Raw genomic sequence first — 6,000 nt, 5'->3', positions numbered from 1 at the left:
TAACTCACTCTCCCTCTTTCAGGTACAGCTCTTTTGCATCTATAGAGTTGGTCATTTGCATATTTGAATTACATTAATAATAAAAATTCAAATGAACAAATCCAGTAATGTCTTTTTAAACTGGGCTGAGAAGTGTTTTGAAAAGCAAGTACAATTGATTTTGCTGCCTCTTCTTATTCTCCTCTCTCTCTCTCTCTCTCTCTCTCTCTCTCTCTCTCTCTCTGTTGTTGTTGTTAATACATAATACACTCAGCCTGGAATAATTTTTAGCTTCCCAGAGAACATAGACTTTGATTAAAGAAAAATATGCTTTTATGAATCTAAAAGTAACACAAGTTAAATTTGGTAAATGCAGATGTTCTTATAAAAAATGGAACAAAGAAACCAGAAATCAAATGAGAAAATAGTCTAAGATATTAATATAGGAAGAAATAAAGAGGATTTTCTATTTCCAACTTTTTTTTTTGGAAAAAAATGGAGTTAAAATAAAGTAGAGCTAGGCATGGTGGGTCATGCCTCTAATTCCTGCATGCTGGGGCCAGAGGTAGGAAGAACTCTGAGGCCAACCTGGTCTATACAGCACTTTTCTGGCCCTGTATTTTTTAAAAAGTATTAAAAAAATAGCCAATCAAAAAAATTTTTGCTCATTTATATGATTTGAAAACCTTTTCAAATGTTTCAATAAAGAAACATATTTGGGAGTAGAGAAGACATATGAGAAATGGGCAATATTTAAAGAAAAACAAAATGAATGACAAGCTTCAGATGTCAAAATGAAGCATATACCAATAGTTGTGATGTTTACCTTGTGAGAAAGATTATAGTGATCTACAGTAACTGATTAGCTGTCATACAATATTCTCTACAGTTGCCGGTGCTCACAGACAGTGAGCAAGGAACTCCATAAAAGAGTGCCTTTCACGAGAATACAAAAGTAAAAAGCTTCATGCACTTTGAAATATGTTCCCCATCTTGTTCTCTTGCAATAGGACATGAAGATTATTACATAATGGCAAAAAGTCTTTGATTTTACTCAAATAAGAAATGTAGAAATTGAGCTAAAAGATTAGATGGCCTAATAAAACAATTGATAAACACAAACCAATGGGGATATATACAAAGGCAAAAGGACTATGACAACCCTAGAAGATTGTTTAATATAATGTCAAAAGCTACCAATATAAAAGACTCCAATTTACTCCTGTCTCCAGATGCTGGAAAAGCTTTTGACAGTTAATTGGAAGCTCTTATTTTTGACATTGAAAAGCTTGGGCTTGACACAAGAATTCACTTTATGGGCAGAAACATTATCTGATCATCCAAAGGCCAAAATTAAGGCTAATATGTATAATTGGAGGCCATTTCTTTCTTTCTGTTTTTGACAAGGAAGCAGCCACAGGCTGTCCATGATTTCCCTCTATTATTTGGTTCATCAATAGAATCTCTGGCAGGAAAGATGAGGGAATAAAAGTGGGGTACTTAAGGCCCACAATTTTATTGTGAGTTGATAATGTGGCTCAATTCTGGGTTGCATGTAAACTTGTGAAATCCACATCTATGAAGTCAAGTGGGAATTGAATCTCTTCTCTTACTGGATGGGACAATTTGGTTTTAGTTCAAGAGGTATTTTCCTCTTAAAACCAGATTCTTTATTGCTAAATAAAATGTTTTTTCAGAAGGTGTCTTTGTCTTTGGATCATGTTATGATTTCTACCTACTTCTCTTCTTGATTTCTACCTACTTCCCCAACAACCTGGTCTTTATGGATCAGATGAACAGAACTCCTGGTAATTTTCACAGCCTATTTCTCTCTTCCTTTCCTTTCCTTTCTTTTCTTTTCTTTTCTCTTCCTAGTCATATATACCTGAGATTATCAGATGGGTAAATAGGTAGATAGAGACAACAGATTCACACATCTAACCAAAAAGCATCTAGCAAAGCATTAAGGCCAACTTAACTCAGAAAAATATTGACATTTTGTGGTTAATGCTACATTGAGCACATGGACCTCATTTTCTTTTTAAAACAGCTTTATTGAGGTATACTTAATAAATACAACCCACCCATCGAGAGTACACAATAATTTTTATACATTTGCATAGTTGCTAAAGCCATTCTTACATTGAATTTTAAAACATTTTCGTCATCTCAAAGAAAAATTGTATATTGATCAGTAGTCACTTCACATGCTTTCCTAACTTTGAAAACTCTGGGCAATCCTCAATTTTCTTTGTCTTGCTAAATATTTGCATGTTTGGAACATTTCATGTATATGATATTGTATATTTGGCTTTTTTGAGGGTAGGTCTGACTTCTTTGATTCGCTATAATGCTATCAACAGTCTCTCCTATCATAATGTATATTTTAACTTTTTTCTTTTAACTAATGAATAATATTTCATTTTGTATAAATATGACATTTTTTTTTATCTATTTATCTCCTGATGGACATTTGAATTGACCCACCTTTGATTGTTCTCAATACCATTGTTATAAAAACTCATGTACAAGTTCTATTTGATTTTATTTTCTTCCTCATGTATACATCTAGAGTGGAATTCTTAGGTTACATGGTAACAATATTTAGTTTGCAAGATATTTCCAGAGTGGCTGCAACATAGAGTGGGTGGCAAGGTCACATGCTTTTCAGATCCTCCCACAAAATTTTTAATGTCTACCATTCTTTATTACATTGTCATCACATGGCTTTTATATTACATCAGAACCAATGAAGTAACATACTTTTAAAAACTTTTTATATTCTTTGTGATTTTCACATCATGCACCACAATCCTCCTCATCTCCCTGTTCTTTCATGTCCACCATCTTCCTTTGCAATGCCCCCCCAACTACTACAAAAACAACCAACCAACCAAGTAAAAACAAAAAAACAAAAGACAAAACAAAAGAACAAACTCAAAATGAAAACAACAACAACAACAGCAACAGTAACAACAACCACAGCAACACCTCATCTTGGCATGGAAGCTGTAGTGTGTGGCACACTGTATCTTATCCTTTTGTCCACATGCTTACTTCCAAACATTCATTGTAATGTCATTGGTCTTCTTTTGAGGCCTCTGGTTTCTGCTACAAGATCAATATTGGATCCTCATTGGGACTCTTCTCGCATTTACCATTGTTGTCCTGTGTCATGGAGATCTTTTAGCGTTGGATTTGTAGGACCAGCCCCTTCACAGAGTCCAACAGTTCATAAATGGAGTAGCTGTTAAGGTGGGCCAACTCTAAGCCCTGATTTTGCTTGTTCCGTAGTACCCGCAGCACCAGGGTGAGCTTTCCAACCCTGCTCCAGCTTCCCAATCCTGCAGCTGGGGAGGGACTGGAACAGCTTTCCTACGTATGTCCTTGGGGTGGATTCACTCATGCCTTTGCTACCAGAGCCAGCTCCACTGTGCTGTCCATGTGTTCTTCTGAGTGAGTCTTCCTGACATCCCCATTCATGCAACTCTATTAGATCTATTCCACATCCAATAACCTACCCTGAATGTACTACAATGAATCTCTAGGCTTCTAGCAAGACTTATCACCCAGCACAGATGCCTCCTTCCATGTGACATCTAACATTAATACCCAGCCAGATCTACTCCAACACCACAGGTTTGAATCAGAGGGCACATAGTATCACTCCCTTCTGTCTACCTGACTTCATTCCACCCAAGCCATTTCCGACCTGTAGACTTAAACTGTCCACACATTCTTTCTTCTGCTCCAATTTGCTCTGTCCAGACACAGATCTAATAAAAATCTACATGCCCAGATATAATTGCAAAAATCCCAACAATATAAAAGTTCAAGCCAGTATCTTCTATTCAAATTCTACCAGTCTTATAAAATGTTTGCCAATAAAAATAACTTAGATAAGCACGAGGACACAGAATTTATTAAAACAATCATAAAATTCATCAAAGAATTCAAGAAGTTTGAGGAAGAAAGACACAAAAAAACAGCTCAGTGAAATTGAGGAGAAAGAACTTAAGGAGAACAAGAGAAAACAATCATAAGGCTGGCGGAAATGATGAAGACAATTCAGGGCTTGAAAACAGAAGATAATAAGGAGACAGAGCTATTAAAGAAGACTCAAGCTGAAATACTGATGGAATTGAAGTATCCAAGAACACAACTAGAAAACTCAAAGGAAGTGATACAAGTAAAGTGAGTCATTCAGAAAATAGGACAAAAACTTGAAGTTCAAGGAGAGGGTCTAGAACAAATAAAGAAGGAATAAGGGGGTGGGGAACCACAGTAAAGGGACATATAGGATATCTGAAATACAATAAAAAATCCAAACTTTGAAATTGTAGGCATAGATGAGGGAAAGGAATCCCAATACAATGGCACAGATAAAATCTTCAACAATACCATAAAGAAAAATTCTACAAACTAAGGAACAGCACACCCATACATGTACAAGAAACATACAGAACAACACATAGACAAGACCAAAAGCAAAATCCTCACATTGTATCATAGTTAAAGCAGTAAATATTCATAACAAAGAAAGGCCATTGAAACTACAAGAGAAAAAACATGCAAGTCACATATTAAGGGGAATGAAACAAGAACAGCTGGTTTCTCAATGGAAGCTTTAAAATCCTGAAGAGCCTGTAGCAAAACACACCATGTCTTAAAAGACTATGATTGCCATTCAAGACAAATATACTCAGCAAAACTATCTACCATAATTGAAAGAGAAACTTTAAAAATTCTAGGATATAAACAGCCGAAAATGTTTTATATCCAACAAACCAAACCTAAAGAAAATACAGGAAACAATATTACATGCTGAAGAGAGGGATGAGCATAGCAGAAAAACTGTGGAAGGAAACACAAAGCCATAATTATTAAAGCACAGGTATCATTGAGAATACAAACAACAATAACCAACCTAAGGAAGAACACAATTAACACACACAATTCAGTATTGACTAAATATAAATGGTCTCCATTTTCCAATCAAAAGACAAAGGCTGAGTGAAGAAAAATCAAAATCAATGTATTTGTTGTCTCCAAGAAACAAATAAGAGCTTTAAAGCTGGGCACACTTTATAGTAAATGAGTGGGCAAAATATGACAATCAAATGGGATTAAGAAGCAAGTTGGTGCCACTATCCTAATATCTGACAAAATAGACTTCAAATGTTCCCTCTCATTGGAGGTTCTAACTATAAGTCTTTATATGTGAGTATGTATCCTGGCGTAACTGTAGGAACCAGGAAAACAAAAAGACATCATTTCTATGGTAGGCTTGTTGAGGCACAATGGAGAGGTGAATAGGTATAAGCAATTTGATTAGGGAAATGGGAAAGGAGGAGGCTGTAACTGAGGGGAGGAGAGGGAGATAAATACAGGAGGAGAGAGGAAGGTAAAACAACAGTAAGGATGACTCAGCAAGTCACAAAAATTCATACTGTTAGCTATTTTCCTTTAAGAAATTTATGATACATGTAAGTCTGCATATAAACATACATACATAGTTTAAGGTTTAAGAAAAAATTTCTTATTTGGGTGTCTATTGCTCACTCCAAGAGCCAAAGACCTAGCAAAAGCCCCAAATCAGGCATGAGAAGCCTACTAGACTTCTTTTCAGTTGTTGCTCTGAACTGTTCAAGAAACGCATGAAACATGAAACTCATGAAAACTATAGCCTTTGTTTGTCCCCACAGGTGTAAGGCAGATCTCTTTTTCTGAAGACACAATGTACTGTAGATACATGACCAAGAGGTCACTAAACTGGAAATGACTTGAATGTCTCCTCCCTAAGAGCTAGCCTTCTTGATACCAGAAGGCACAATACAATCTTCCAAAAAAAAAAAAAAAAATGGATGCAACCAACAGGCCTACCTAGTTCTGACATCAATGAAGCACAACAACCAGAATGGCTCTATGAATCTAAGCATTCAGTAGTGTGACTCATACTTGGCAGTAAACAACAGCTCTCAAATTGGACTTGAGACTCACTAAACAGGAGGAAAACTATTC

This window comes from Mastomys coucha, unplaced genomic scaffold, assembly GCF_008632895.1.
Source record: "Mastomys coucha isolate ucsf_1 unplaced genomic scaffold, UCSF_Mcou_1 pScaffold18, whole genome shotgun sequence".
NCBI lineage: Eukaryota > Metazoa > Chordata > Mammalia > Rodentia > Muridae > Mastomys > Mastomys coucha.
This window is presented reverse-complemented; position numbering follows the sequence as displayed.